Source organism: Engystomops pustulosus, chromosome 2 (genome assembly GCF_040894005.1).
Source record: "Engystomops pustulosus chromosome 2, aEngPut4.maternal, whole genome shotgun sequence".
NCBI lineage: Eukaryota > Metazoa > Chordata > Amphibia > Anura > Leptodactylidae > Engystomops > Engystomops pustulosus.
In genome coordinates this window covers 178,370,112-178,392,412 of record NC_092412.1, presented here as the reverse complement: position 1 = coordinate 178,392,412, position 22,301 = coordinate 178,370,112, and the positions used below count along the sequence as shown (strand labels likewise).

At 42.2% G+C, this 22,301-nt stretch overlaps 1 protein-coding gene and 1 non-coding gene across 2 annotated transcripts in view; one reads left to right on the top strand and one right to left on the bottom strand.

Moving 5' to 3' along the window:
* Positions 1–7,526: 7,526 nt before the first annotated feature.
* TRNAP-UGG (transfer RNA proline (anticodon UGG)) lies at positions 7,527–7,598 on the bottom strand. The gene has a single exon. It is a non-coding gene; the product is annotated as a tRNA-Pro (tRNA).
* A 12,233-nt stretch (positions 7,599–19,831) lies between these two features.
* The window catches only part of LOC140118943 (uncharacterized), a 78,706-nt gene continuing 76,236 nt past the window's right edge, over positions 19,832–22,301 (top strand). Inside the window, exon 1 of the mRNA XM_072137418.1 lies at positions 19,832–19,975. The gene's annotated coding sequence lies outside the window, so the exon portion shown is untranslated. The remainder of the gene's footprint in view (positions 19,976–22,301) is intronic.

Genomic DNA, 22,301 nt, shown 5'->3' with positions numbered 1-22,301 from the left:
CACACACTGCATGTTAAATGTGACGCACGGTTTGCGTGAGAACCAGAACGCCCATTTCAGTGCAGAATTTTGCATTGTGTCAGATATAGTTGCGCCGACCCACAAATGTGTCTCGGACACTTTATAAATACATGTGCAAGCAGTCTGCACTAAAAAGAATGTGCAGAGTGAGACAGAAAACTGGCGCACGGCCCTTAGTAAATGTGGGCCACTGAATATAAGGGTGAATAAAAAGTTAATTGGTAGGGTAATTTCAAGCTAAATATGTCCAGCAAAAAATACAGTTAATCTGACAGAAAAATAAAAAAGTTATAGGCAGAAAAGAAACTTATTCTACCAATCCAGCTCACATGGTTCCAAAAGGCTGAAGTGCTGACAGCACACAAACAATAAGAAAAGTTTGTTGAAATGAACCAGCAAGTCCACAGGGATAAATTCTCAATAAATCTTTGTTTCTTTATTTCTTCTTCATAAAACCAGTAACTCTTAATCATAGACACTGATACAAAAGCATGTGAGGTTATATAAATGCCCAAAAATGGGAGTGGAAAAAACATAATTTCCTCTTTCACAATTATAATCCTATTCAGATATAAAACATATATAAAAAAAACATTAGTAAACTAAAATCAGATCGTTTCTTACATTCATGCCATGTGGTACAACACTGTTCAATACTAAAATCCAGAAAAGCCCCAAATTTCCTAGGTGGACTTTAAAGCGTGCAGAAAAAATAAAAGACGCCAGAGACTGTTCTGATTTATTACACACTAAACAAATAAGAAAAAATAAACTGAAGCTAATTTATCAAGACTGGGCTCTGTCTGGAAAAAAATTGCAGGAAATATTTTTGTGTTTTTATATTCAGTTATATTTACACTTTACTTTTCTACTGTAATTAGGTTTGCTGTGCCATGACCATTGTCACTCTCTGTGCTGTGTCTAGACCAGACCTGGGCAATGTACATCCCATGGGCCACGTGCGGCCCCCTAACTATCTCTGACCACCTGCTGTGTCACCTGAATGCTGAGGCATTGTGGGTATGCGTGGGGCTGTAACCGTAGATATAGTGAGGGCCCCTGGGACTGTCACTGGGAAGGATGGAATTGTGCACAAAATAAGACACTATAAATGGGGGTATAATGGAGGGAGCATTATAAAAGGGGGCATAATGAAAGGGGACATTATGCATGGGGATATAATCAGAAGTGGAATTATGAAGGGGGTAATGAAAGGGGGCATAATGAGATGGGGCATTAGGTATTGGGTATGGATTCCTCTATCTTTGGGTTTAGAGCAAACATTCTTCTACAAAAGACTTTTATTGATTCCCCTGTTCCAGTCATGAAGGCGGGGAGCTGCAGTATAAAGTCAAGCTTGATATCTCTTCACACAGCCAGAGTCTTCTCACTGCTCACAGCCCCCACCTTTTTGAGGGAGTACTTTATGATATAGCAGAGCCTGAACGTAGATCCACTGGGGGAGATTTATCACTAGTTGTATGTAGCTTCTTGGCCTATAATTTTTGCAAACTTCTGTGCAGACATTGCGTTTTTTTTAGTGAGAAAAAATTCTACTCTAAAGTCATGCATGGTTGGAAAAAATACACCACCGCGTTGTTATATATCGATTCACTTGCGTGTACAACACTGGATACATCAACTGAGAATTTTGAGAAGAACGCTGTATTTGGCGCTGGTACACATTGAGCAATGGAGCACGGTAACTTCAAATTAGCCACAATTTGAGCAACTTCATACTGCCTGCTCATAGTTTTCTATGTATCTACATATAAGCCATGTTTATTAAACGTGGAGCAGGTCTCCCTACAACAAGACCCGAGTTATGATTAATGACTATTGGTACATGATGAGACTGATATTGTGCTGTACAGAACACGCAGGCCTGAGCCATAGCCTTCTGCAAAGCTTTTCCATTCGGTCAAAGTGGAAAATACACAAACCTAAAATAAAATGACCAAAAAGGAAGGTGGAAATGAGTGATCTCTCCATCTACGTACAAGGACGCGCCTGGCGTAAAATAAAAGTGACACAGGATCTAAATGCATGAAATAATTTATTGTGGACTGAAGGAATAAAGGTCCATAAAGAGGAATTATTAGTGTACATACAGTGTGAAACATAGAGCCGTGTCATGATGTCCGGTATGGGTGGGTGCCTGGGGTCTACGGCCTCCAATTGGCTCACACTCACCCAAACTCTGGTCCCATATGAAGGTCCATAAAACAGGTCAGCGAAATGTCAGAGGCAGCGCCGACTCATACCAGGAGCTATGTACTGGGGGCCTAGAGCTTGGTTTTGCAAAATTAAGGCCGGCGGTTGCCAGCTTGTTATTGGCATGGCCATGAATGGCAGGGTTGTGGGAGACATAGCTGCAGCTTGTAGTGTTTGGGTTGGCAGTTGGTGCAGGTTGGGTTGGAGACAGCACGGCTGCAGCTTGTAGGATTGTTGCAGGCATGGAGGGAGATTGTAGGATTGGTGCTTACGCAGCCGTGTTCTAAATATTTGGGACTGACTGTCTCTCCTTCATAATTTCAAGTATAAATGCTGCCAATTGCACTCTGCCTTTATCGCGCTATTCTCCACTTTCTATTGTTTAATCTTGTACAACCTGATCCTTTTGTGTAATTTTAGGTATCATCAAATTTCCTGTGCAAAAACATCGCAAAAAGGCAAAAACTGTGCAGATGTTGAACATACGTGCGACTGGTGCAGTGTATTTCCACACAGCTGATACTTGCATCAGATGGCATTTAACACTGCGCATACATCAGGCTATAAATCAGACTGTCGTAAACCTGTCTACGGGTGGTGCCTTTTTGGTCCGTTTTTAAACATGCGTTTTCAGTCCACTTTTTAAAACGCATCCGTTTTTTTAATCATTTTTTACCGTTTACCATGTGTTTGGCTGCTTAGGACCTGTTTATCTATTAAGATAATTGTCAAAAAAGGTCAAAAAGGGACAAGTTTTAAAAACGCATGTGTGCATTTTTAAACGGACTGAAAATGCATGCTTAAAGGGAACCTGTCACCAGGAGACCCATTTTTAGCACTCCCCCCAGTCCCCACAGAGCATAGTACATACGCTGCCAAAGCGTTTTTGTATTAAAAATTGGTTTTACAGAAAAAAAGATATGTTATATTGTACCTATCATTAGCATCTGCTGTGTGACTAGGCAGTTGCCAAATGGGAGGGGCTGGAAAGGAGCAGCTCCCCCCCCCCACCCTTGGGGAACAGCTACTCCACGTGACCTTTTCAATTAAATGAAAACACCCATCACTTGGCTTAGCGACGCCCCCTGCTCCTCTACAGCCAATCCCAAGTGTGGGGATATTCATATATTTGAAAAGGTCACATGTTTCCCAAGGGTGGGGGGGAACTGCTCCTTTCCAGACCCTCCCATTAGGCAACTGCTTAGTCATATAGCAGATGCTAAAGAAAGGTACAATATAACATATCTTTTTTTCTGTAAAACCAATTTTTTATACAAAAACACTTTGGCAGTGTATGTACAGTGCCTACAAGTAGTATTCAACCCCCTGCAGATTTAGCAGGTTTGATAAGAAGCAAATAAGTTAGAGCCTTCAAACTTCAAACAAGAGCAGGATTTATTCACAGATGCATAAATCTTACAAACCAAAAAGTTCTGTTGCTCAGTTAAATTTTAATAAATTTTAAACATAAAAGTATGGGTCAATTATTATTCAACCCCTCAAACAACCAGAATTCTGTTTGTTTCCCCTAAAGTATTAAGAAGTAGCTCAGGCAGAAAGAACAATGAGCTTCACATGTTTGGATTAATTATCTGTTTTTCCAGCCTTTTCTGACTATTTCAGACCCTCCCCAAACTTGTGAACAGCACTCATACATGGTCAACATGGGAAAGACAAAGGAGCATTCCAAGGCCATTAGAGACAAGATTGTGGAGGGTCACAAGGCTGGCAAGGGGTACAAAACCCTTTCCAAGGAGGTGGGCCTACCTGTCTCCACTGTTGGGAGCATCAGCCGGAAGTGTAAGGCTTATGGAACTACTGTTAGCCTTCCACGGCCTGGACAGTCTTTGAAAGTTTCCTCCCGTGCAGAGGCCAGGCTTGTCCGAAGAGTCAAGGCTAACCCAAGGACTTGGGCTAACCCAAGGACATGAGCTCCGGGAAGATCTCATGGCAGTGGGGACATTGGTTTCAGTCAATACCATAAGTAACGCACTCCACCGCAATGGTCTCTGTTCCAAACGAGCACATAAGGTACCTTTACTTTCAAAGCGTCATGTCAAGGCTAGTTTACAATTTGTTCATGATCACTTGGAGGACTCTGAGACAGACTGGTTCAAGGTTCTCTGGTGTGATGAGACCAAGATCGAGATCTTTGGTGCCAACCACACACATGACGTTTGGAGACTGGATGGCACTGCATACGACCCCAAGAATACCATCCCTACAGTCAAGCATGGTGGTGGCAGCATCATGCTGTGGGGCTGCTTCTCAGCCAAGGGGCCTGGCCATCTGGTCCGCATCCATGGGAAGATGGATAGCACGGCCTACTTGAAGATTTTGGCCAAGAACCTCCGCTCCTCCATCACGGATCTTAAGATGCATCGTCATTTCATCTTCCAACAAGACAACGACCCAAAGCACACAGCCAAGAAAACCAAGGCCTGGTTCAAGAGGGAAAAAATCAAGGTGTTGCAGTGGCCTAGTCAGTCTACTGACCTTAACCCAATTGAAAACTTGCGGAAGGAGCTCAAGATTAAAATCCACATGAGACACCCAAAGAACCTAGATAACTTGGAGAAGATCTGCATGGAGGAGTGGGCCAAGATAACTCCAGAGACCTGTGCAGGACCTGATCAGGTCTTATAAAAGACGATTATTAGCTGTAATTGAAAACAAGGGTTATTCCACTAAATATTAAACCTAGGCGTTGAATAATAATTGACCCATACTTTTATGTTTAAAATTTATTAAAATTTAACTGAGCAATATAACTTTTTGGTTTGTAAGATTTATGCATCTGTTAATAAATCCTGCTCTTGTTTGAAGGCTCTTACTTAATTTCTTCTTATCAAACCTGCTAAATCTGCCGGGGGTTGAATACTACTTGTAGGCACTGTACTATGCTCTGTGGAGACTGGCGGAGTGCTAAAAATGGGTCTCCTGGTGACAGGTTCCCTTTAAAAACAGACCAAAAACACCATGTGTAGCATCACCCGGCGTTTTTGGGCCGTTTTTACTAAGTGCGTTTTCAGATTGTTAAAAACGCATGCGTTGAAAAACGCATGCGTTTTTTGAAAACGAATACGTTTTTGTCCGTTTTTCCGAAATTGCGCCATGAAAAACGGACAAAAACGCATGCGTTTTCAAAAAACACATGCGTTTTTAAAAAACGGATGCGTTTTTTAACGATCTGAAAACGCACTTAGTAAAAACGGCCCAAAAACGCCATGTGTGTCTTCACCCTAAGGCTTCATTCACACGCAGGTGACCCCTCCTCCCTCCACTATAAGAAATAGTGGCACACGGCCGCACACCAGGGAAAAGATAGAGCATGCTGCTGCAAATTCGCAGCAGCAAATACGTCCCCGCAGACGGCCATGTGAATGAGCCCTAACACATAGACATCTGTGCAAACTGCCTAAAGAGAAATCTCCCCCACTGTGTCTCCTCACCTGCTATCCCACATTCAGGAATTTCTTCAGCCATTAGTAGTGTCAGCCTCAGCGAGGGGGAGGAAGATAGCTTGACTGTATACTGCAGCACCCCCCCCCCCCTCCATGACTGAAGCAGAGGAATCAATGAAAGTCTTTTTTAGAAGAATGCTGGCTCTTATCACATGGATAAAGGCATCAGTGAAACATGTAAAAAGACATCTAACAGGTACTGTGTGTGGTTTGTGGGGGGCTTCCGTGATGATCGGTTCTCTTTAAAGGGGCAGTAAACAAGGTTTAGCATACCCTGAAGGGAAGACAGAATTGATTTATTACAGCCTCTCTCTCCTCCCCTTCTTTACTACTTAGTGCTGAACAAGTGCTATGTAATGAATAGAGGCAGCAGCAGTCCTGTGATTTTAGGTGCCTAGAATCTACCACTCGTGGTGTGATTGAAGGATTAAAGCGCAGATAGACAAACTTAACAAAACTGCATGAAGTTCAGATGATAATAGTGAAGTTTGGGTCATTATGACCATGAAGATGCAAAATTTATATTGTTGGATTGTTTCTTATAGCTTAAGAAACAACGCTTCCCGCTCTGCGACGGATATATCCGCCGCAGAACTATGAAGGGTGTATGAAGAGGGCTCACGGCTGAGCCCTCTTCATAGAGATGGGCTTTGCTGCATCGCTGTCACCCGCAGACCTCTTGTCTGCCACCGGCAAAGTCGCCGGCGGCACTTAAAACGTGGTGGTGTAAGGGCGCCGCCATCTTTTTTCAGTTTGTCGCTCCCCCGAACGTCATCAGGGGGCGCGATCGGTTGTCATGACATGATGCTTTCTGCAGGTTTGCCAGGAGCCAGTGGCCCTGTAGTATATGTTAGGAACGATCAGACCATCTAGGGTTAATGTACCCTAAAGGGTCTTAGAAATAGTGGGAAAAAAAAGTTAAAAAAAAAAAATTAAATCACCCCCTTTTCCCTAGAACTGATATAAAACACAAAAAACTGTAAAAATCCCAAACACAACCATAATGTGAAATGGCGCCAAAATGCCCGTGACTTTTACACTTTACATGACATAAAAAATGGAATAAAATGTTGCACAGTCCTCAAAATGGCAGCAATGAAAAGATTGTCTCATTTCACAAAAAATGACACATCACACAGCTTTCGTACACATTCCTTTAATTTTTGAAAATGTATTAAAACGAAATAAAACCTACCACTTTTTTCGGATTATAAGGTGCACATAAAATCCTTTGATTTTCTCAGAAATAAAGGTGCGCCTTATAGTCCAGTGCGCCTTATATATGAACTGAACTTACAGATAACATCTGCCTTGAACTGCGCACAGGTCTGCCACCTGCTGGTAATTCATCCTTATAATCAGGTGCGCCTTATAATCCGGTGCACCTAATATATGAACCTAGACGTTTTAGCAGGCATTTATTTATGTTGCACCTTATAATCCGATGCGCCTTATAGTCAGTAAAATACTGTATATAAATTTGGTATCACTGTGATCATACCGAACCAAAGAATAAAGTAGAGATGCTATTTGGGGTGCAGAGTGAAAGTCGTAAAAACTGAGTCCACAAGAACGTAACACGCATGCGTTTTTTTTTTATTTTTCCACATTTGGAATTTTTTCTTGCTTCCCATTACACTACATGGAATAATAAATACGGTAACATCACGGGAAAGTAAAATTTGTTACACACAAAATGAGCCCTTACACAGCTCTGTACACAGAAAAATGAAAAAGTTAAGGGTTTTTTTAATACTTTAAAAAAAAACTTTATATGTATAATATTGATATTGATGAAAAATAATGTAAAAAAAAAAAAAAAAATAAGGGCTCGTCCGGGATTTGAACCCGGGACCTCTCGCACCCAAAGCGAGAATCATACCCCTAGACCAACGAGCCATGTTCTGAAACACATGTGAATTTTGCTGCTACAAGTGCTGTCAGCTGCCACATCATCACTTAGGAAAAGCAGTTGTATCATATTACATTCCTAATACAGGTCATTCACAGAGCAAAGCACAAGCAATGTCCTGGGATATGCAGCAAATGAAAAGAATATAAAAGAAGTATTTAAAAGCATTTTATTCACAAATAAACGTACAGAAAGATTTTAGCAGCTTGTAGTACTACTCCTCATTATAGGATAAGCACATAGCAAAGGATCTCACCTTATTTTTTTGTATATATCTTAGAGATTGGAGGCCCATTTTGAGGGTCGCCATCATGGGGGTCTAGTGGGACTGTGTTCAAGGCCCCCCCCCTCATTTTCCAGTCAAAAGGGGGGCCTCGAGGGGCTCACAGTACCCACTAACCCCCCCATTTCCGGGCCCTATTTGTAAAAAAAAACCTATACTTACGGCTTTGTTTCCCCGGCCTGCAGCTCCGTCTTCTCCTCTTCCACCCCAAGCCCATCAATATGTCGTGGCCACGTGACCTCATAGTGTATGCACTATGGCAGGACATTTCATTAAAGGGGGGCATCTGGGATAGACATTTCATTGAAGGGGGGCATTGGCAGGACATTTCATTAAAGGGGGCATCTGCTGTAAACTGGTGGTGGCTGACAGTGTATTGGGGGGGAGCTGACTGTGAACTGGGTGGGGGCTATCTATGTACTGAGTGGTCAAATGCAGGGCCTATCTAAATACTGAGTGGGCATGTGCAGTCTAGCTTGTCATGGTTTAAAAATGTTTTGGTCAAAAGAAAAATTGTGTATGTAATTTTATGTATCAATGTGGGAATGGACACTGATTGGAGGGGCCCACAAAAATCTTTCACTACTTAACCCCCTTAGACCTTCCTCTGCACTCATCGCCACCAGCATCCAGTAAACGCAGGGAGTTGATGACATCACAGGCAGTAGCCAGAGATATGGCCTAATAAAAGGCCTACCATTGACTGAAAGGATAATGCACTGCATCGATATTCTGTTTGTGCAATGTAGATGATGCAATACATTTTGTGGAATAACATCATACTAAGGGAGGCATGATACATCATTTAATTAGGGCAGCACTGTATAAATTTATTTTTTACAAGGCACAAAATATAAAATATTTTTTATTTTAAGTGGTGTCATACCCTTCTGAAAATTTTTTGCTATTGCTGTTGTTAAATGGGACATTTGATGGTCTAGAAACTGTTGGATTTCTTCCCCATTAGCCATCAAGCTTACTAGTGCAGTGATTTTTATCTTTACAACCAACTTTCAGTAGTTCAACATTGGTGCAGTGTCCCATGAACAAAATATAAAAAAAAGTAAATAAAATTGAAACCAGCTCACTGCTTCAAGCATGCAGGGCCGGCGTAAGGGGGGAGCAAACAGGGCATTTGCCCAGGGCCCCCTGTCCTAAAAGGGCGCCTGCATGTGGGCTTTTGTAGGCAGATGATATATTGCTCTTTTAACCCCTTCCCGTCGAGGCCCTTTTCATTTTTGCAATTTTATTTTTCACTCCCCACCTTCAAAAATCTATAAGACCTGTGTGATGGCTTGTTTTCTGCGTAATAAATTGCACTTGAGAGTGATGATATTTAATATTCCATGGTGTGTAGTGGGAAAAAAATTCCAAAATTCCAAATGCAGTGAAATTGGTGGAAAACGCATTTGCCCCGTTTTCTTGTGGGCTTGGATTTTACAGATTTTACTGTGTGCCCCAAATGAGATATCCTTTGGGTCAGTACGATCAAAGGGATACCAAATTTGTACAGCTTTTATAGTGTTTTCATACAGTTACAAAAATTAAAACCTCCTGTACAATTGCGATTGGTGTGTACTGTGCGATTGGTGTAATTTTTGGGACCTTTGATTACATTTTCAATGCTTTTATTTTTAGGACAATACAGTACATCTTTTTTGGATCACTTTATTACATTTTTTATATTTAACAAAATGGCAAAAAAGTTACATTTTCGACTTTAGGATGCTATTTTCCATTACATGGTTAAGCGCATTGCAAAAACGGTATTTCATGTTTATAGATCGGGTATTTTCAGTTGCGGCGATACCTAACGTTTTCATAATTTTTACTGTTTATATTTATATCAGTTCTAGGGAAAGGGGGGTGATTTAATTTTTTTTTTTTTATATATAATTTTTTTTAACTTTATTCATTATAATTTTTACAATTTCTTACCACCAAGGGTACTTTAAGCCTAAGTTGTCTAATTGATCCTACCATTGCCATACTTCAGGATAGCAGTATATGGGGATTTTCCTCCTCATTCAATGGGTTAAATTGAGAGCCTTGGGTCTTTGGAAAAAAAGAGGCTGTCATGGCAACCGATCGCCGCTGCCCCCCAATGATGTCCTTTTTGAAGCCGCCGGTAAAGCTGCAATATGCAGCAAAGACTTACCGGCTATGCAGACGGCTCAGCTGAAGAGCCCTCTCCATTCATATGCAGCGGATGTGTGACGTACTATTACGCCACGCGTCGCTAAGGGGTTAACACCCCTTGGTTGAAGGCACGGTGAAGATGCTTATCATCTACCACCTGTTTATATATGTATCATCTGTCTAGTTATCTATTTCCTATCTATATATCTGTCTGTCTATCTAACCATTTAGCTATATACACAGGGAAAGAGGCCAAGCAGCACAAACACAAATCCAAAACGGTGGGTGCACGTCTGTAAGAACCGGGCCACAGGTCCTCCAAAAATATCCAAGGAAAAACAGCACTTTCGCAGGCAGTAGTTGAAAAAAGTGGATCCACTTTGATTGAATAAAAGGTACTATTTTCAACTATTGCCTGCAAGAGTGCTGTTTTTCCTTGGATTTATCTATATAGCATTTTGCCTATTTATCTATATATCTTCTATTATCTATGCATCTGTCAATTAATCTTCTCTCTTCTACAGTATCAGTCTATTATCTATCCACCTATTGTAGCCCTTTTTTTTTGCGGGAAGGGGGGGGGGGAGTAATATCCCTCCAACAGCAGACTCTGATTGCCTCTGTATTATAGGAAGGATCTCTTCCTGGGACTTACCCCTGTGATATGTGTAAGGGTTACTGTCCTAATCTTACAACCTGAGCTTCACAGACAGATACCACATAGGGTTGTAACTATAACTTTATAAGAATAAAAATATTAATAGTACATGCAGGTTATTGATAGCACAACAGCACTACAATGACCAGCAGTCCTGCAACAATGTTATGTCATGTACCAGGGTATACTGTATACTGAGAGAGTCCTGTGAACAATACCTCCAGACAACAGAAGAGATGATACAGTTGCAGGGGCCCCTGTACATGCCTGTAGACCTGGAGTCCTTCCAGGAGATGACAGGCAGACATACTCATGATGATGGATGATAGGATTTCCTCCAGACAGCAGGTAGAAGAGAGGCAGATGCAGGCCCTGGCTACAGGCTATCAATGCAAACCGGACCTCTGCTACCTAGGTGGCCATCGGAAGCCTAACCTACCACTATCCTATACTAGAAGTATATATCCCTCACTTCTAACCAGGGTTTGTAAGTATATGCATGATATAGAACAGACTACTGGCCCTGTGTGAGGGAGATACAGAGGAGCAAGTGGCCGTCTATAATCATATGCCCTCGACACTCACTAACTGACCTTAGGTAGGTACAATCATGTATTTCTCCGCTGCCACTTGCCTCAGACTCACCTCTCCAGCCTCATGGCCTCCTGCAGACTGTATTTACAAAACACCCCCTGCCTGTATATCTGGGGTTTCTGGAGGAATGCAGCAGGGGCAATAGGCTAATCACACAATTTCTTAGCAGCTTTAGCAAATCCCTACATTCTCCCTGTGGTAAAATCTTTATATCACGTCAAAGACAACATAAAATCATGGAATACAGTCAACATTACCAATGGCAATTAACAATACAATAGTATTTCATTTACAGAGGCACAACAGGTTAATAGGTATAGGAATACATACCTATACAGCGGGAGCGAAAATGGGTAACATATTGACCAAAGTGGACACTGCCACCATCCAAGCATCGTATAAAAGAGGCTGAGCAGTGATCCTAGGATTGTCTTTCATGGAGAGTGATGGTGCGCTTGGAGCTGGAGAGCTAGAACATGGCTCATCTGCGGATACAGATTTAGGCACAAATTCTGGAACTTGAGGATTCTTGGGTCTCACTGAAGGAGAAGATACTGGCGAATTCAGGTGCCACATTCCAATCACTCTCAGGTGGAATGTCGGCCACTGGCTGAGGAGAATAGCAGGCTGAACAATCATTGGAGATATACGCTCACCGGCCACTTTATTAGGTACACCATGTTAGTAAACGGGTTGGACCCCCTTTTGCCTTCAGAACTGCCTCAATTCTTCGTGGCATAGATTCAACAAGGTGCTGGAAGCATTCCTCAGAGATTTTGGTCCATATTGACATGATGGCATCACACAGTTGCCGCAGATTTGTCGGCTGCACATCCATGATGCGAATCTCCCGTTCCACCACATCCCAAAGATGCTCTATTGGATTGAGATCTGGTGACTGTGGAGGCCATTTGAGTACAGTGACCTCATTGTCATGTTCAAGAAACCAGTCTGAGATGATTCCAGCTTTATGACATGGCGCATTATCCTGCTGAAAGTAGCCATCAGTTGTTGGGTATATTGTGGTCATAAAGGGATGGACATGGTCAGCAATAATACTCAGGTAGGCTGAGTTGGTGCTCAATTTGTACCAAGGGGCCCAAAGAGTGCCAAGAAAATATTCTCCACACCATGACACCACCACCACCAGCCTGAACCGTTGATACAAGGCAGTATGGATACATGCTTTCATGTTGTTGACGACAAATTCTGACCCTACCATCCGAATGTCGCAGCAGAAATCGAGACTCATCAGACCAGGCAATGTTTTTCCAATCTTCTACTGTCCAATTTCGATGAGCTTGTGCAAATTGTAGCCTCAGTTTCCTGTTCTTAGCTGAAAGGAGTGGCACCCGGTGTGGTCTTCTGCTGCTGTAGCCCATCTGCCTCAAAGTTCGACGTACTGTGCGTTCAGAGATGCTCTTCTGCCTACCTTGGTTGTAACGGGTGGCGATTTGAGTCACTGATGCCTTTCTATCAGCTCGAACCAGTCTGCCCATTCTCCTCTGACCTCTGGCATCAACAAGGCATTTCCGCCCACAGAACTGCCGCTCACTGGATGTTTTTTCTTTTTCGGACCATTCTCTGTAAACCCTAGAGATGGTTGTGCGTGAAAATACCAGTAGATCAGCAGTTTCTGAAATACTCAGACCAGCCATTCTGGCACCAACAACCATGCCACGTTCAAAGGCACTCAAATCACCTTTCTTCCCCATACTGATGCTCGGTTTGAACTGCAGGAGATTGTCTTGACCATGTCTACATGCCTAAATGCACTGAGTTGCCGCCATTGATTGTCTGATTATAAATTAAGTGTTAACGAGCAGTTGGACAGGTGTACCTAATAAAGTGGCCGGTGAGTGTATGTGCCATCATTCTGAGGGATGGGCAACAAATGATTTTTAAGCCAAGTTTTGATCCTCCCATCCCGTCCTCTTATCTTGTAAATGGTAATGCCAGGCAACTGATCCACCACTGTAAAGAGTTCACTCTGCCATTGATCGGTCAGCTTATGTTCTGCATATGTTCCCAAATTTCATAACAGAACACGGTCACCAGGGCTCAACTCTCTGTATCTTAAGGACGCAGGTTATTTTCGCTCATTTCTCGCTCTCCATCTTAAAAAATACATAACTTTTTAATTTTTCAGTGTACAGAGCTGTGTGAGGGCTTATTTTGTGTATAACAAATTTTACTTTCCCGTGATGTTATTTATTTTTCCCTGCCATGTAGTGGGAAGCTGGAAAAAAATTCCAAATGTGGAAAAATTAAAAAAAAAAAAACGCATGTGCGTCACGTTCTTGTGGTCTCAGTTTTTACGACTTTCACTCCACGCTTCAAATAACACCTCTACTTTATTCCTTGGTTTGGTAAGATCACGTTGATACCAAATTTATACAGGTTTTATTGCGTTTTAATACATTTTAAAAAATTTGCCATCTTCTGACGCTAATAACTTTTTCATACGTTGGTGCACGGAGCTGTGTGAGGTGTCATTTTTTGCAAAATGAGACGACGTTTTCATTGCTACCATTTTGAGGTCTGTGCGACATTTTGATTACTTTTTATTAAATTTTTTACGTCGTGTAAAAGTCGCATTTTGGACATTTGGGCGCCATTTCCCGTCTCGGAGGTCACCGCCGGCCGTAACTGTTTTTATATTTTGATAGATTGGGCATTTTGGGCCGCGGCGATACCTAATGTGTCTGTGATTTTTACTATTTTTTATATTTTATATCAGTTCTAGGGAAAGGGGGGTGATTTGAACTTTTAATATTTTATACATTTTTTACCATCTAGTGTACATTAACCCTAGATGGCCTAATCGATCCTACCATATACTGCAATACAACTGTATTGCAGTATATGGCATTTTTGCACAGTATACGTTACAATGAGCCACTGGCTCATTGTAACGAATACTCGGAGACCATGCAGCCTCGGGTCAAATAAAGACCCGAGGCTACCATGGCAACCAATTGCCGCCCCCGAAGACGCCCAATGCGCCGCCACATTTTAAGTGCCGCCGGCGACTCTGCTGGTGGCAAAGAACAGGTTAGCACTGACCGCGGGTGATAGTGATGGGTCTTTGCTGCAATATACAGCAAAGCCCATCTCTGTATGAAGAGGGCTCAGCCAGTGGTTAGCCAGTTATTAGCGCCAGAAGATGGCAAACTCCCCAAAAATTTTTGGTACATTAGGTTTAAATTTTTGTAAATGTATGAAAACATTATAAAACCTATACAAATTTGGTATCGTCGTAATCGTACCGACACAAAGAATGAAGTAGACATGTCATTTGGGGCGTACAGGGAAATCTGTAAAATCCAAGCCCACGAGAATACGGCGCAAATGCGTTTTTCACCAATTTCACTGCATTTGGAATTTTTTTCCCACTTCCCAGTACACGGCATGGAATATTAAATACCACCATTTTGAAGTGTAATTTGTTATGCAGAATATAAGCCATAACACAGCTCTGTACATGGAAAAATAAAAAAAAGTTATAGATTTTTGAAGGTGGGGAGTGAAAAACGAAAGCGCAAAAACCAAAAAGGGTATCGGTGTGAAGGAGTTAGTCAACCAACCTTCCCTCTGCGTCTCCAGTTCTTGATAGGAAAAGCATCATTATGCCCCATTTCCTCTTTGTCTTCCTGGCACTGTTTGGCAAAATGGCCTGTCTGACCACACCTATAATATGCTCTAGCATCCTCCGTCGAGTAGCAGGGGGTGGCATTTTAGAGTGTCTAGACTCAGAACACTCCACTAATTTGTTCTTGTGTAAGCTAGAAGGAACATCTTCTTTAGGGATGCTTTTTACTTTCTTGGGGTACAAAAATTAATATCAGCCTCTTGTTTCTTCACTAACTCCATTAACTCAGGACATGAGAGGACTTTTTCGGATAGTAGCAGCTTGAGGACTTGAGCAAGAGGATGGTGAGGTTGTAACCCTCTAACTGACTCACTGGTTCTCATAGTGTCTACTTCTGAGGTATATATGGCTGTGTGGTATACCAGACGAGAAAGGAGTAGCTATAAACGGTTCATGAAAATAGAGACAGGTTCTCCTTCCTTTTGACGAGTCATCCGGTAATCATCAACCATTTCAGCACGCTCATAGTATGGCTCAAAGTGAGCAGACAGTACCTGTATATAGTCCAATGCACTCACTCCTTCATTAGAGTCTCTGTATAAGTGGATCAATTCTACAGCAGGAGACCGCAGGCTCTTACTGATACGCTGCTGCTTGCCTTCTTAAGTGCAGGACCATTCTTTCAAGCATTGGAGGGTATGTTCCATATTTCAAAGTTTTCCTTCCCTTGGGGTACTGGAACATTACCAGAGAATATCTTTAGTTTCTTCTAGTGAGTGGCCTCATGTAGCAGCTAGTGGAAGGTGCCCCTCTGAGTTACTACCCTTCTTCATATCAATGATTATTCCCACTACCGATCTCAGTAGTGCCTCCAAATATAGCCCTTTTTTGGGAAGAGGGTGGTATGAGTAATATCCCTCCCACAGCAGACTCTGACACTGACCTGTGTGTACAATGGGACCTGGAGCCTTCGCAGCAGGGAAGAGTGGGAATGTAATAGAGTAAGTCAGTGCCTACACCCTGGATAGAGCCTCTGTATTATAGGGAGGATCTCTTCCTGTGACTTACCTATGTGATATTGATAACAGCCGTGTAAGGGTTACTTTCCTAATCTTACAACCTGAGGTACACAGAAAGATACCACATAGGGTTGTAGCAATAACTTTAAGTATAAATAACAATAGTACATGAAGGTTATTGATAACACAACAGCACTTCAATGACTAACAGTTCTGCAACAATGTCATATACCTGGGTATATACTGAGAGAGTCCTCTGCGCAATAGCCCCAGACAACAAAAAAGATGATGCGGTTGCAGGGGCCCCTGTTGGTGACTGTAGATCCAGAGTCCTTCCAGGAGATGACAGGCAGACCAATTTGGGGATGATGAGGGTGGTAGGATTTCTTCCAGGCAGCAGACAGAACAGCAGAAGATGCAGGCCCTGACTACTCTAGCACTATGTCCTATCTGACTACAGGCCATCAATGCAAGCAGACCTCTGTATATATATATATATATATATATATATATATATATATATATATCCCTCCCTACAACTTCTAACTCGGGTTTGTAAGTATATGCATGACACAGAACAGACTGTGGCTCTGTATGAGGGAGATACAGAGGAGCAAGTGGCCATCAATAATCATATTCCCTTCACACTCACTAACTGACCTTAGGCATGTAGATATTCAGGTACAATCATGTATTTCTTCTCTGACACTTGCCTTAGACTCACCTCTCTCCCTCACTCCTTCTCAAGCCTCATAGCCTCTTGTAGACTGTATGTACCAAACATCCCCTGCCTGTATCTCGGGGGTTTCTGGAGGAATGCAGCAGGGGCAACCGGCTAGGCACACTATTTCTTAGCAGCAATAGCAAATCCCTACAATAAATATATATTTACCAAAAATTGATTTACAACACACATCAATATATACCAGTATTACATGCACATCTGGGCTGCACTTGGGCAAAGACATCGCTTACTGTTAGACTGCAGCTGTCTTCTATGTCACTGTTGGTCCAGGTTCACTCCACACATGGCTCCAGTATATACTTAGTCCCCATTATATAAAAAAAATGAATACTCACCTACCTGCAGCAGCTGCCGTCTCCTCCCTGTCACTTCTGCACTCTTCTTAAATTCCATAGAGAGGAGAGACACATGTCCACCCCTCTTTATGATCCTGGCGCCGTCACCTCGGCATCAAGGTTGGCGGTGGCCAGGGCCAAATTAGGGTTGGTAGCGGCCCCTGGGCGCAAAATCTGGTGGAGGCCCCCATTAAATGTAGTCCAGACAGGGAACAGCAATATACCACCCCAGCAATCACTACATACAGCCCCCAGCAATCACTTCATATAGCCACCCCAGCAATCACTATATACAACCTCCCCAACAATCGCTATATACAGCCTCCCCAGCAATCGCTATATACAGCCTCCCCGGCAATCACTATATACAGCCTTCCCAGCAATCGCTATATACAGCGATATATACACCTATATATACACCTATTACATGTTATACATAATAATAATTATTCACAATAGTGCACACAGATTACGCAGCGCTGCAAAGAGTTTGCCAAATCGGTTCCTGTCCCCAATGGGGTTCACAATCTAATTAACCTACCAGTGTGGGAGGAAACTGGAGGACCCGGAGGAAACCTACGCGATTACCTGTATAAACACACACACATATATCACCTATATATACAGCTATTACATGTTTTACCTGTGTACACTGTGGGAGATTTGGCCCAGTAGAGACTGAGGTATCGGAGATTTGTCATGCAGTTCAAGACAGTAACACCAAAGTACAGTCCAAACAGGTCTCATCTGTGTTTATTCAAGTAGCAGGTACAAAATAAAACAGCCTACACATACGGGCATCAAAAATAAACAAAATCCTACCCGTCTGGGTGCTAGCTAAACAGAGTTCCTCTAACTCACATAAAGGATGTCAGGGCTCCAGGGACGGAAGTAAGGCTGTGTGTGCTCTCCAGCCTCCTTTCAGAGACGACACTCTCAGCTCTGCTCAGCAGCTTTTTGCAGGCTGCTCCCACCACCTGTGTCCAAGGTGCTGGACAACACAACCTCTGCATTAACGCCTTGCATAGTAGGAAAACCCAGGGGAAACATATTGCCCATCCACAGTTAACCCCTTCAGTGTCTCACAATACACACACATTATATACATATACAAAACACATATACACAGGGAAGACACATACACTTACACATGCACATTACACTTACCTGATATCCAGAAGGAGGTCCAGGACAGGCAGGGAATCTATCAGGCAGTGGATGGAGATGTCATCCTCTCTGCATAAGGCCCAGGTTGGTGGGCAGGGCTTCTCCTGTGAGGGCTCAAGCCAGGGCCTGCACCTCCAGGAAGTCCATGTGTTGCCAGGGAGAGGTTTGAATGTGGCACCACCACTCCTCCTTCTCCTGCTCGTTCTTCCTGGGCTGATCCTGCAGTAGTGACACAGGAAGCTCTAGCAAACGCATCCTGTGTTACAGGTTCCGCACAGGACGTCCTGCGCAGTGCTATCAGCAATAGTACCTGCGCCTGAAAAAGCAGCCAGGGAGGATGTGTCGGGCACCTTCTCTGCAGACCCCCCTCCCTCTCTGGGACAATTGCCCAAACTGTAATCCACCATCGGTGGGGGCTCCTGTGTAAGCAAAGATGTGGTGCTCCCCGGGAGCCCCTCCTGTGATCCTGCCCTAGCAACAGCACCGGGGTCTCACAAAAGGACGGAGGCAGCTACAACATTGCAGCCTGCGTCCAGCGATCAGCGCTATGTGCATCTTAGATACAGACAGTGCTGGTTGCCATTGAGGGTCGGGACGGCACCCCAGTATGGGAGGCAAGGGTAGCGCCCTAGGTGATCGCCTACCCTTGCCAACCCTTGAGCGGAGGAAACTGAAAAAATGATAGTTAGTTACCTTCCTCTGGCTCTTTAGCCTTTAGCTGGGCCACAAGTGTCTGTATTCACATTACTGCTGAGGCTGATCAATGGTCTCATTCACAGTGTATAGAAAGATGATGCTTTACCTTGTGTGACCGCCTACGCTATTCAATGAGATCCAACAGAGAAAAAATATAGGTATATAAATTGATAATATAATAAATAATATTTTCAGTTATTGTGTGTTTTAACTCTTAAAAGGTGCTTTATACAGACATTAAAGAATGAGCTATGTTTCAGATGTATAAATAAATTCGTTTTTTTAAATCCTTCCTCTATGAGTCACAGCGTTTATAATGGAGAAAACCTTTTACAATAGACTACCCGTGATCCTTTGCAGTGCAATAACTGTATTTCTAGATAATAATGGAATTTCTTACTTAAATGTTTTCTTCTTCTCCTTTAGACTTCTTTATCATTTTAAAGCTGGCTATATACAGTATGGGATCTAATGTGTGTATGGTTGTATGATCGTACCCTGACCTGGACAGGGACAGAGCACATGTTTTGTAGAAATGTCATACGGTATATTGTATTTTCAATGTATTTCTCCAATGTAATAAGAACAAAGCCTAAATAGTATACAGTAGAAAGCTTTATTCAAGTGCAAAAAACCATATGTAATGCCTCATAATAAGAGGACGTGTATACTACTTTACAATATATAATACTATTACTTGGCTAAAATATTAATTATCCAGTTCCATTACGATCAATTATCTATACACAGCTGTCAGTATGAGATGTACTGACAGGGTGGATACAAGCTGCCAAGTGATATGTCAGCCGGACACACAACTGACTGTGGCTTTCTATAGAAAAGAGCACAGACATGTTAATAAGGGATATGTACTGGCACTACAAAGCTTGTCTTCCTCAGCCGATAGCCCTCTTGCATACAAATAAAGACACATAGAACTCCAGTGGAGGTACTGTATGTTACATGTCTCATTCCTCCTCCTCTGTAAATGCTGCTTAGTAACCATTCAGTGGAGGAAACACAGCTCTCCTCCTCTGTAATCCTTGATTCTTCCATAGAGGGGTACCACATCTATTGCGATACACTGAACTGGGATTGAATATTTGAGCGATACTGTCCTCTATACCAATTTGCAGGTAAGAATGCTGAAACTGATAACAAGGACATGCTCCACTTGTGGTTCTCAATACAATTTTCATGCTTTTTTTGAACCCATAGTATGCACTTAGAGATGTCAGGAAATGCATCAGATGTGTTAGAGATTTCAGATCTGTCAGGTTAAGTTCACTGCAGGGGATTTTGTCCTTGATACTCAATAGCTTGCTGTATTCTTGACCTTAAGGGCTGAGTTTTAAATTTTGATCATATTCTGTTTCTGTTATTACTGATTTTACCACTAATAATAAATGTCAGTACGCTGCGGGACCTAATCTGCTGTAATTTGTCATTAACGCCAATCAGAGTGAAAAGGACAAATGTATTAGGTGATGGTCAAGTGTCAGTTTAGACAGCATTCTGACGCAGAGTCCAGATAGCTGCAGCATTAAGTTCTGTATTCTCTGTATATAGAGAAGGAAACTCTACATTGTGTTATAAGTAATGATGATGAGAGAGAAGAGGTTTTATATCTTTACATGATGCACTTTGGAAAAACAAAACAATACAAATCCACCATTCAAATCTACAATCTAAAACAATTACCCATATTACTTCTGCCATTGCCAATATTATCTATTATATGTTACTTTATTATGTGAAATTTACTATGATTTTTCTTCTGGTGTTTCCTATCATGTCAGGACAGGGGTGTCTAGCACTTGTTGTTATCTACCATCCTCATTCCATTCCTTGTAGGACAAATTCTAGACATTACTACCTTATGGCTTTGCCTTTCTCCATTTTGCATGTTATACCTTATATGCTCTGCACCTTTATGTATGGGAAATCTCTAGTTAGTTGTGCAAACATTAAAACGTATATTGGCCATACTCCACTGCCATTATACATGAGGGTTTCCAGGATTTAGGGGCCTTTTTTGCAGGCAGTATAATAGTTGACACCAAATTGGAGCCCAATAGATACCATTTTATTACATTGGTTATTTTGGCCACATTTGTTTATCCATCATGTCCATATCTTTGGCTTCTGTAGATTTCAGTGTTCTCTGCCTAGGACAAAGCAGAACAACTAAAAGAACAACAGCCTTATAACATATTCTTATAAAATTGTGGGGCTGTGGTGGAGTTCACATAAATCAATCCCCTGCCATAGTGATGTAGCTTATAAGGTCTATTCTGGTCACAGAGAAAAATCACTGTGAGGCACATTTACTAAAAACCGTGCAAACAGCACTGTGTAGTGTGCAGAAGGTGCCAAATTCATGAATTTGCTTGCCCGTTTTCATGAATCTGGAGCTCCCTGCACTGCCCTGAAAGAGTGCACCAATTTTTTGGTGCACCTCTGACATAGGGCATGCGACACACTTCTGTTGGACTTTGCATGTTAAATATTATTATTATTATTATTATTAAATGTGGCGCGCGGTCCTGTTGTGTAAAGAATAGTGCACGTGCGCACTATTGTAGCACGGAACATTATATTACTGATATGTATTTTAGAGAATTTGGAAATTCACCAAAGCAAGAGCTGCCGTTCAGTGGCGTAACAAGACTCGAGTAGCCCTCAATGACAACTTTGGATATACCGAAACTCTTACTGCAGGCCTCATAGTGCACATTACATTACAGAATAAACACATAGGCTACACACATGTACACAGCATTATATTTATATACAATATAAAAAAATGTAGATGCAAATAAATACATGTATAATTATACCCAATGATAGCTGCAAGCAGCAAAATACTGCAAATATCACAGTAATAAAAAAAATACCAAACACATAAATACACGCGGCCCCTTACTTAAGAACCCCCAATTTACAGATGACCACTAGTTACAAACGGACCTCTGGATGTAAGTAATTTACTGTACTTTAGCCTTAGACTGCAATAAAGAGCTATAACAGTGATCTAAGGTGTCTGCAATTAAAGGGATATTCCAGGAATAAGCATAATTCATACACAAATGGGTACTTAAAATTTTGCTCCCCTTAGCATAAAATACTGGTGACATAGACTGTAATGAAGAATTAAAATGCTACTGGCCCTTTATTCAGTCCATTAATTTCCTCCACGCAGTGCTTTGCGGTGCAGACACAGGACAGAAGATGGGCGCTGGTCACATGTGCACATCACATGTCCTGCACCTGCCTGGGCATGTCATGTGATCACCACTACGTTTGGCTGTAGTCGGTTGGTTGCAGTTGTCCAGTATGGCCAGTGTTGTGGTGATGTGCAGGGATGGCAGTTACACATCATTACAATGGTAACAGAGCAAGAACGTCTGTTATGTCATCACCGGGAGCAGAGTGTAAGAGGCAGGAGGAGTTACTGAGAAC